Here is a 10,938-nt window from a genome sequence, read left to right as displayed (position 1 = left end):
CAGAAGAATGAATTTCCTACGATAGTGTGGGTGTTGGGTGCATCTTAAATTTAACCTAATTTTTACTTCATTAAGGGTAAGACTGTCATTTCACGTGAACCTATTGAGTGCCAATCTGAAATGATATGGTGCAGGGAGAATTTGCCCTAAAATGATTTCATTTGAACCATTTAACATATAGTATCACTTATGACCAAATGAATTGCTTTTGGCACCTTCAATGCTTTTTTCCGCACCTTTATGGATTTGAAAATTTTCAATCTTTTTCTATCAAATAACGATGTAGATTCATGTAAGCATTGATAGTTTGTGTTATTGTCTTGAGTCTTCATAAAGTAGCTATGGAGAACTACATTTTGACACAACATTCAGGTGGAACGAGATTGATAAATGCTTGAGTTTTACTCTTTCTGTTTTGGTTTTGTGCAATTCCAGACTTCTGGTTTGAAGTTCTTTCTAGATTATGCAAACTAGAGACTTATAAAATCCATAAGTTTTGTGTAATGTGTATTATGTAAGCAAAAAATGACTTCTTTTGAATTATGAAATCTATAACGATAATTTGGTATTCAAAATTGTATTTTAGATTGTGTAATCTAGAATACAATTTTGACTTTCAAAATGTGTAATTCATAATTTAAAATTGTTTTATAAACCGAAAGTTTATTATGGATTCCATAATCTAAAGAATTTTTTTGTATAAAAAAACCTCTCTAATTTGCGCAATGCAGAATAAACTTTTCTGAATTTGGAAGGAGTTTTTAACTAAAAGCCTTATGGATGGTAAGATTCGTAACTAATTCATGAATTGTACAATCTAAAAAATTCTTGGATCAAACAATCCAGAGTATACACCGAACAGAGAACAGAAAAGAAACTAACGATATGAACCTCACACATTCATCTTTCACAACATTAACAACGAGAATGGTGATAGGGGTGGTCGATAACGACAATAACGAGAATGGAAGAGACAATAAGCGTAGTGGTGACAATGGGTGTAGTGGCGGCACTCAAAACTAGTGTGAGAGAGTCTGGGAAAGATGAGAGAACCTCCGTGACAACGAGAATAGGAAACATGAAATGGAGTTAGGTTTTTAATTTTACTTAATGTCTTTTTTTTTTTACACACTCCACATAAGAAAATCATGGGGTGAAAAAAGGAATTCACTTTATCCAAATGCTAACTCCATTTTTTTTTTCACAAAATAGTAACTCTGGAAATCTCATTTAGGCTATTTCTTCTTTCACCTCCATACCTTCTTTTGACACCCCATAACTTATTTAATTCCATAAATACTCTTATGTAAAATAGTTAAATTTTATGGAGTTTTTTGTTGTCAAGGTGAGTGGGGTAAGTGCATGAAGAGCTTGGTAAGGCCTTGGAGGTTGCTTTCGTCGTGAGTTGTAAGGTGGTTCATGGTTGTTTGTCGTGGTGGTAATAGTCGAAGATGTACATTTATGGTAGATTTTTTCATTTTTGGTATAGGTTCTCATGTGGTTTTGATTGAAAAAAACACATTCTAGATTGGAGAATCTGGAACCTATTCCCAAATTTAGAAACGACTTTTGGATTCTTCAATTTGGGATGTAATTGTTAAAAAATGCATTCCTAATTATAGAATTCAAAAGTTATTCCTGAATCAGTAAAAGACTTTCAGATTTTAGAATCCATAATGTATATAGAATTTGGAAGTCTTTTCTGAAATGTATTTGTTAAAAACTATATTTCGAACTCTAGAATCTGAAAGCCTTTTCCAAATCTAGAAAAACTTCCAAAATATGTTTAAAAAATGAAAAAAACGATAGGAAATTGAAAAAACCAATCAAATACTAGTGAAAAATCAATCTTTTCTTACATAAAACTAACACAAATCTCCAATATATAATGATTATACAATGACCTACAAAACGCTCTCATACACTCTAAAAAAATCACCACAAAACTTCAACGAACACAAATGAGGTGATGGGGCGCCTGGGTGCTGCAGGGTGAATGAGGGGAAGAATGTGGGATTAAGGATTTTTTATTTTTTTATTTAAGGAAAAAAATGTCTTTTCATATAACCTATGGCGATGACAAAAAGAATATGAAGGTGCAGGAAGAACCTTCTCATTTAACTTCATAACCTTGGCCCAATACCTATCTATTTTGACTCTTTCTTCCTACACCTCCATACCTTCTTGTGCCACCCCCATACTAAATATGAAAATACCATTTTATCCTTTTTTCACCCCTTGGATTTGAAATAATTAGCCTATGGATTATGTAATCCGGATAAATTCTGGATTACATAATTCGGAAGTCAATTTCATATTCAGAAAAGACTTCCGGTTATGTAATCCGGAAGCTAATAACACATCTGAAAAAAAAACTTCTGGATTACATAATCCAGAAACTAATCTTATGTATAGAAAAGACTTCCGGATTATGTAATCCGGAAGCTAATCACAAAAGACTTCCGGATTACATAATCCGGAAGCTAATTTTGAATCTAAAAAAAGACTTCCGGATTATGTAATCCGGAATATTGAAAAGGGTATTTTTGGAATAAGAAAAATTTATGGGGGTGGCACAAGAAGGTATGGAGGTGCAGGAAGAAGCAGCCTCTATTTTTAGTGAATAATATTTGGATTTAACAAAAATTAATACCCAACCGATTTTAAAACAGGTTTGTATCATATTTTGAGTCGTCATCTAAACCCATTATAATGTTATACACTTTCTTAAAATGTATATTTTTGAAAAATTATGCATCATATTAATAATGAAAGTTCTTGGCATAATAAATAATATTTACGCAACATAATGTTATGTTTATGTTTAATTATAGTTGTATATTTTAAATTTTATAATATACTTATTTACCATGTTATAATTAATATATTAAACCAAAAGGTTGAATTAATTTGGCTTTATCTCAAATATTATTGGATTTTAATTGATTTGATTTTAAACTTATATAATTGACGTATCAAAATTTGACGTAAATAATCCAAATAGGAATGCTCAATAAAAAATGAGGATAGTGTGTAAAAAGCTAAGGATCATATTGAAACAGTCTCACAATATTGTAATAAAAGCTGGTGGTTGAAATGAATAAAAGAGAGAAAAAAACATGTGATCGACTCAATTAATTGGTGGTTGAGTGATGTTGCTTCTAATTATGTCAAAACATTATAATTGATGTAACTACAAAGGAAAAGAGAAATAAAAAAAACTTAAAGTAAATATAAAATTGAAAGTACATTTTATTTATAAATAACCCAGCTTTAATTTTTATTTTTTTTAAATATGGTATAAAAAACCAGGTTTGACAAAAAATATTGAATTTGTCAATTGAAGTAGGGAGTGAGTTTTGCTTTTAAATAAATGGCTATTATACTCTCTTTTTTTTTATTAAATTTAGTTTTCATGAATTTAGTATTTAGTTTTGGTTTGCGTCTAAAGGGGTGGTAAAATTTTGTTCATATTATTTTACCAATAAATGCAAAATATAAAATGTTATATTATTCATAAATATAATTTATGAAAAATAAAAAATTGAACAAATAAACCCAAACTATGCATTAAATTTTATTAAAATAATTTAAATATCTCCTTAACAATCTCAATAAATACCTTTCTTTTCCTTCTTTTTGGTATAGTCATGTAATAGTTGATATATTGTTTTTTGACATGAAAGGAGACTATTGGACCTGGTCATCTACCCGAAGGGGAGATAGATGAACTAAATAGAAAGTGTTTATAATAATGTATTTTTCTGGAATAATTTTTTTAAAAAAAAAATTTAAAAAAGTTTTCCAAAATAAGAACAAATTAGTTGAGATATTTTGATTGTTTTCTCTATTTGATGGAGTGTGAAAAAAAAACACCCTACAAAGAGTTGATTTATTCTAATAGTTTTTAGTACACTCAATACAGTTAGTATATATCATCAATTTCTGTCAAAAACAAAATTCCACTCGGTTCACATTTTACTAAATAAACTAATTTATCAGGTTAAAACTATGAAATTTTGTATCATTTCTTTTACTTATCAATTTCAGTTAAAAACTTACCTTAAGCCCAAAAAGAAATTAACAATTAACAAGTCAGGAACTTTCTTCTTTATCTCCATAGTATCTCCTCTCACTCTCATAATAAACAAAAATGACTAATAAGTCCTTAACATAATTATCTTAAATACATTTTGAATTATACCATCTTATTTGAAATATAATTTTGAATCACGTAATTTAAAATAAAATTCTAAATTAAATAATTAAAAATAAGATTATATAATCCATAATATATTTCTAGATTACATAATTTAAAATAATTTAGAATGTAATTAATCTGAAACAAATTAACCTTATATAATTTCAAATTACATAATCTGGAAATATTTTAAATTATAAATTTCAGAATATATTTTGTAAATGATTAAGGTGTTATAACAATAGTATGTGATCCGATCGGTCATCGGTAGTCGATGACGTCAGCATCAGAGAACCACGTGGACCACTCGCGGGTGACACGTGGACCAGGTGGCAGAGAGGTCGGGGGACGATCGCCAAGAGAGGTGATCGGTGGTCAGTAACCAAGTGACCACCAGCAGATCAGTTCCTATACTCGCGCCTGGAGGCAGAGCGCGATAAGCGAATAAACACTGATCAGTCATCGGGTGTATGTCTCGGGGTCTCGTGTTACACGCAGTTAAACGGGACTAAGGTTCCCAGCGAGAGCGTTACGCATGGACTCGCATGAGCACACCTCAAGGAATCTGCACGAGAGTGGCCTGAGGGAACTAGTAAGCCAGTCGGTGATTGGTGATTCCCTCAACCCATTACGTGCGTGCATCGTGAAGGGTAAGTCGCTACGCAGAGAGTAAGTTTGGTGAGTGTGCCTAGACCAGCCACACCCGACGTTCTCCTAAGAGTATGCAATTTACCCAGATAAGAGAAGCATCCTAAGTTATTCCGCAAGGGCGTAACTTAGGGAGACAAAGAGAGGCGCTAGAGCCCTTCCAGTAAGTGACACGTGTGTGGTTAGATGTGAGTTGCAGGCCTCCACGTGTCATCATCTGAGAGGGGTGCGGTCCAGACAAAAGAGCACTCCGTACCGCTAAAGGTACAGACAGGAGCAGACATGCGCAGACTCTCACGCTCCCCATTGCTGATTCTGAAGGTCGCTTTCTCTGAAAAGCATAACAGGGTTCTGACACATGCCAGAAAAGCATAACAGAATTCTGTTATGCCCTGAAGCAGGGAAAGAGAGATAAAAGGAGAATCAGAGTGAGAGTGTGGGGAGAAAAAAGATAGACGAAAAACAGAGTGCAAGTTTTTTCCACACACATTACTAGTTTCCAGTTTCTGGTGGTTCTGTTGGACTAACTTGATCGTCGGAGTGCAAACGGCCGCTAGAGGCGCCGTCTGTGTGTTTTGCAGGTCACATTTGAAGACATCTGAGAGAAAGTTCGGGGAGTGATTCCGCAGAAGACGCAGTCGCGTAGACGGGGCAGAGAGTACCACGAAGCGATTCCTCCACGTTCGAGTTGCCGGCAGGATCAGTTGGCGCCCACCGTGGGGCACGAGTGAATCGTTGTCCCATATATACCACAGTTTTAAAGCTCACCAGAGTTTTATCAGTTTCTTTGATAGAGAAGATGCCTAGAAACAGACAACCATCACCTGCGCCATCCGCTGACGAAGGAGCTGTGACAATGGCGCAGGTCCTGGATATGGTACGCACGCTGCAGGATAACGCTGCAGCGTCGAAAGTTGAACAAGAAAGGATGCAGACGGAGTTGGCTGCGTCGCAAAGTAGGAACGACGAGCTGAATCGTGTCAACGAAGAGTTGAGGAGGACGCTGCAGGCGCAGAGGGAGCACGTTGTTGACGAAAGGGTGTCTAGGCAGCCCTCACCTCCAAGGGCATTTCCCATGCCATTCTCCCCTGAGATCATGGGAACCATGGTGCCTCCCAACCTGGTGGGGGTAAAAGCGTCGTTCAAGGGGGTAGAAGACCCGGAGGCGCATCTGACGGCATTCCACACCCAGATGATGTTGTCTGGGGGCTCAGACGCTGTGTACTGCAAGATGTTCATGAGCACATTGAGCGGAATCGCCATGGAGTGGTTCGTGAGTTTACCAGAAGGGCATATCACGTCTTTCTCTCAGTTCTCGAAGCTCTTCACTGAACAATACATCGTCAACAAGGCACCTGCAGTGGTGTCCTACGACCTGTTCGACGTGCGCCAATACCAGGGGGAGTCGCTGAAGGACTACCTCAACCGCTTTGGGGCACAAGTGGTTAGACTACCCAGCAAAGATGAAGATATGCTTGTGCACGCGTTTAAGAAGGGAGTGCTGCCTGGCCCTTTCAGCGAGTCTCTCATCAGGAGCCATCCCAGCACCTTTGCAGAGATCCGACGACGTGCGGTGGCGCACATAGTGGCAGAAACAGAGGTTTCTGAGAAGAGGGGAAGTGCTGCACCACCCAGACCGCGTGGAGGGCAAGGAAAACCACAGCAAGCAAGGGTGCATGAGGCCAAAGAGGGGAAGAAGGTGCGGGAAAAACCTCGTCCCTATGCACCAGGCAAAGACCAGAGCAAGGGGCGTGCAAGGGAGAATAACGCACCCCCGAGATACAACTTCATGGTGGGATTGGCGGATCTCATCGCCCTTCCTGCCGTAGCAGCAAGACTACGAGTACCAGAGAAGACAGATAAGGTACTCGGAAGGAAGAATAATGAATGGTGTGAGTTTCATCAGGCCTTTGGCCATACACTTCATTCCTGTTTGGCGCTAGGACACCAACTGGCAGAGTTGGTGAAGTCTGGTTTTCTAGCAGATTACCTGCGTGAGCCGCAGGGTGATCGCGCGTCAGGATCCCAAACTGGAGAGCAACAGCATGAAGTCCCTGTGCATGGGGAAGTGCAGACGATCGCTGGAGGCTTCTCTGGTGGGGGATGCACAGCTTCACAAAGAAGGAGATACACTCGATCGGTGATGGCGGTAGATGCAGTCAATGAGAGTCATTACCCTGAGGTGGACATTATCTTCAGGAAAGCTGACCTACGGGACGTTGTCCCGCACGACAACGACCCTGTGGTCATTTCTCTCATCACAGCAGGAAGACGGGTGCATAGAGTACTCGTAGATCAAGGAAGCTCGGCGGATGTCATGTTCTGGCCAACATTCAACAAGCTACAGTTGTCCCCTGATCAGTTAAGACCGTATACTGGTTGTCTCTACGGTTTTGCAGGGGATCAGGTAGAAGTGCGGGGATACATCGAGCTGAGGACAACGTTCACTGACGGAACGACAGCCCGCACTGAAAAGATAAAGTACCTGGTGGTGAACGCCCCTTCTGCGCACAATGTCCTGTTGGGGAGGCCAACGCTCAATAGACTGGGCGCAATACTATCGACAAGGCATATGAAGTTGAAGCTGTCGTCGATGGAAGGGACCGTGATAACCATCAAGTCGGATCAGGCTGAGGCAAGACGCTGTTATGAGAACAGCTTGAAGCAAAAAAGAAGTGTGTGCCATGTCACCACAAAACCACCAGCAGGCGTGCGCGAAGAGCGATTGGCGGTCAGGGAGACACAAGGCGCTCAGAGGATGGAGAACGCTGCGGTGGGGGGCTCCCAGGTAGCCCAAGTTGAAGAAGAAGAGGAAGGCACGATCACTCCTCGCGGGTCAGGGATCGCGAGAGCGGTCATTGCCAGTGAGAGAAGGCCCCACCCAGCTGAAGGATGGGTCGAAGTGGACATCAGGGGAAGAAAATTCAAGTTGGGGGGATCCCTCATTGAAGAAGAGCGAAGGCTGATCATGGGTGTGATTGAGAAGCACATGCTTTGCATGGTCAGCATCCGACATGCCAGGAATCGACCCCGATTTCCTCTGCCATCGTCTATCGATGGACCCCATGGTTCGGCCGGTGCGACAGAGAAGAAGGAAATTCAACGAGGAGAAGAGGAAGGTGATCCACGACGAAGCGCAGAAGCTCCTTGTCGCAGGGCATATCAGAGAAATCCAGTACCCCGAGTGGCTAGCGAATGTGGTACTGGTGCAGAAGGCAAGCGGCAAGTGGAGAATGTGCGTGGACTTCACTGACCTCAACAAGGCGTGCCCCAAGGATTCTTACCCCCTACCCAGTATAGATGCTCTAGTTGATAGCGCCTCGGGGGGAAAGCTACTCAGCTTCTTGGACGCTTTCTCAGGGTATAACCAGATAAGGATGCACCCAATGGACGAATGCAAGACCGCGTTTATGACGGAATGGTCTTGCTATTGCTACAAGGTCATGCCATTTGGGTTGAAGAATGCGGGGGCTACCTACCAGCGGCTCATGGATAGGGTGCTCTCGCCCATGCTGGGAAGGAACGTACACGCCTATGTAGATGACATGGTGGTTACGTCCCAAGAGAAGAAGCATCATGCAGCTGATCTGGAAGAGCTATTCACCACCATTGCCAAGTATAGGCTGAAGCTCAACCCTGAGAAATGCATATTCGGTGTGGAGGCTGGGAAGTTCTTGGGTTTCCTCTTGACAGAGCGAGGAATCGAAGCTAACCCGGAGAAGTGTGCGGCGATCGTGGCAATGAGGAGCCCAACGACGGTGAAGGAGGTGCAGCAGCTCACCGGTCGCTTGGCAGCACTGTCCCGATTTATGTCTGCTGGTGGGGAGAAAGGTCACCCATACTTCCAGTGTCTCAAACGCAACAGCAGATTTCTCTGGACACAGGAGTGCGAGGAGGCTTTCGTCAAGCTAAAGGGGTACCTGGCGAGCCCACCAGTCCTACGAAAGCCCCAGGTAGGCATCCCTCTTCGTCTATACTTTGCTGTTACGGAGAGGGCAGTCAGTTCAGTCCTGGTGCAAGAGTAGGACCAGGCCCAGAGGCCTGTTTACTTCGTGAGTAAGGTGCTGCAAGGCCCTGAAACAAGGTACCAGGCCCTCGAGAAGGCTGCTCTGGCGGTGGTGTTTTCAGCCAGAAGACTCAGGCATTACTTCCACAGCTTCACAGTGGTCGTGATGACTGACCTGCCTATCCAAAACGTATTGAGGAAACCTGATGTAGCAGGCAGGATGGTCAAATGGGCAGTAGAATTGTCGGAATTCGATATTCAGTACGAGCCCCGAGGACCGATCAAGGGGCAGGTGTTCGCGGACTTCGTAGTCGAGCTATCATCCATCGCGACACCTGCAGAAGGGCTAAATTTCCGATGGGTGTTATCGGTGGATGGCTCCTCTAATCAGCAGGGAAGCGGCGCGGGAGTCATCCTGGAAGGACCAAATGGGGTACTGATCGAGCAGTCCCTCCGCTTCGCCTTCAAAGCTAGCAACAATCAGGCGGAGTATGAGGCCCTGATCGTAGGAATGTTGTTAGCAAGAGAAATGGGAGCAAGAAATCTGCTGGCCAAGAGCAATTCGTTACTGGTCACCGGGCAGGTTACCGGGGAGTTCCAAGCAAAGGACCCCCAGATGGCAGCCTACCTGAAGTATGTGCAGCTCCTGAAGACGTCCTTCGCCGAGTTTGAGTTAGTGCACGTGCCAAGAGAGCAGAATGCCCGAGCAGACCTGCTTGCCAAGCTGGCCAGCTCAGGCAAGGGGGGGAAGCAGAGAACCGTCATTCAGGAGACCCTGAAGGTGCCGCGCGCGTTCGTATCAGACAACCAGGTGCTTCACGTATGCAAGTCAATGGAGCGTCTAACGATCGGTCATCGGTCGTTGACCCAAGAAACGCTAAGAGCACCGAGGGTGAGATCGCGACCCTCAAAGACCGATGAGTCGATGGAGGTTCATGCGGAGAAGGAACCCGACACCTGGATGACGCCATACCAGCTATACTTAGAAGATGGTGTACTCCCGCTCGATCTGGCAGAGGCAAAAAGAATAAAGAGGGGTTCAAGTAAGTTTACTCTCATAGATGGAAGCCTATTTAGATTTGGATTTTCTCACCCTGTGCAGATCTGTGTACACGGCGAGCAATGCACCAGACTCATGTCTGAGCTGCACGAGGGGGTGTGCGGAAGCCATGTAGGTGGTCGCGCTTTGGCAAGTAGAGTACTCCGCGCGGGGTACTACTGGCCAAAGCTGAAGGAAGATTGCATAAGGTTTGCTCAGCGATGCAAACAATGTCAGCTGCATGCAGATTGGCACAAGGCACCCCCTGAGGAGTTGAGGTCCATCCATAGCCCGTGGCCATTCCATACATGGGGGATTGACATCCTAGGACCTTTTCCCCTGGCGACAAGGCAGATGAAGTTCCTCATTGTGGCCATCGAATATTTCACTAAGTGGGTGGAGGCAGAGCCAGTTGCACACATCACCGCACAGAAAGTCGAACACTTCGTCTGGAAGAACATTGTCTGCCGCTTCGGAATACCCAAGAGGCTGGTTTCCGACAATGGCACCCAGTTCACAAGTCATCAGCTGAGGAAGATGTGTGAAGAGTTAAAGATACAACAGGTTTTCGCTTCAGTGGAGCACCCACAAACAAATGGGCAGGTGGAGTCAGCAAATCGAGTGCTGCTCAGGGGGCTGAAGCGAAGACTAGACAAGGCCAAAGGAGGCTGGGCAGAGGAGGTCCCCAGAATTGTATGGTCTTATCACACCACCCCACAGTCCAGCACCCATGAGACACCCTTCAGCCTTGTCTATGGGACAGACGCCATGATTCCTGTGGAAATACAGGAGAGCTCCCCCAGATTCTCGAACTTCGTTGCTGAAGAGTCCAATGAAGAGCGTAAGGTGAATCTGGATCTGCTAGACGAAGTGCGGGAAGAGGCCAGAGTCAGTGCCGAAGCTGTGAAGAGAAGAGTAGAGCGGAGGCACAACTCTAAAGTGAGGCCCAGGCGTTTCCAGGAAGGTGATCTGGTGATGAGAAAGGCGCATCAAAATGACATGCAGAACAAGTTATCCCCAAAGTGGACAGGCCCATACAGAGTG

The sequence above is a fragment of the Phaseolus vulgaris genome, chromosome 8 (assembly GCF_000499845.2).
Source record: "Phaseolus vulgaris cultivar G19833 chromosome 8, P. vulgaris v2.0, whole genome shotgun sequence".
NCBI classification, from domain to species: Eukaryota; Viridiplantae; Streptophyta; class Magnoliopsida; order Fabales; family Fabaceae; genus Phaseolus; species Phaseolus vulgaris.
This window is presented reverse-complemented; position numbering follows the sequence as displayed.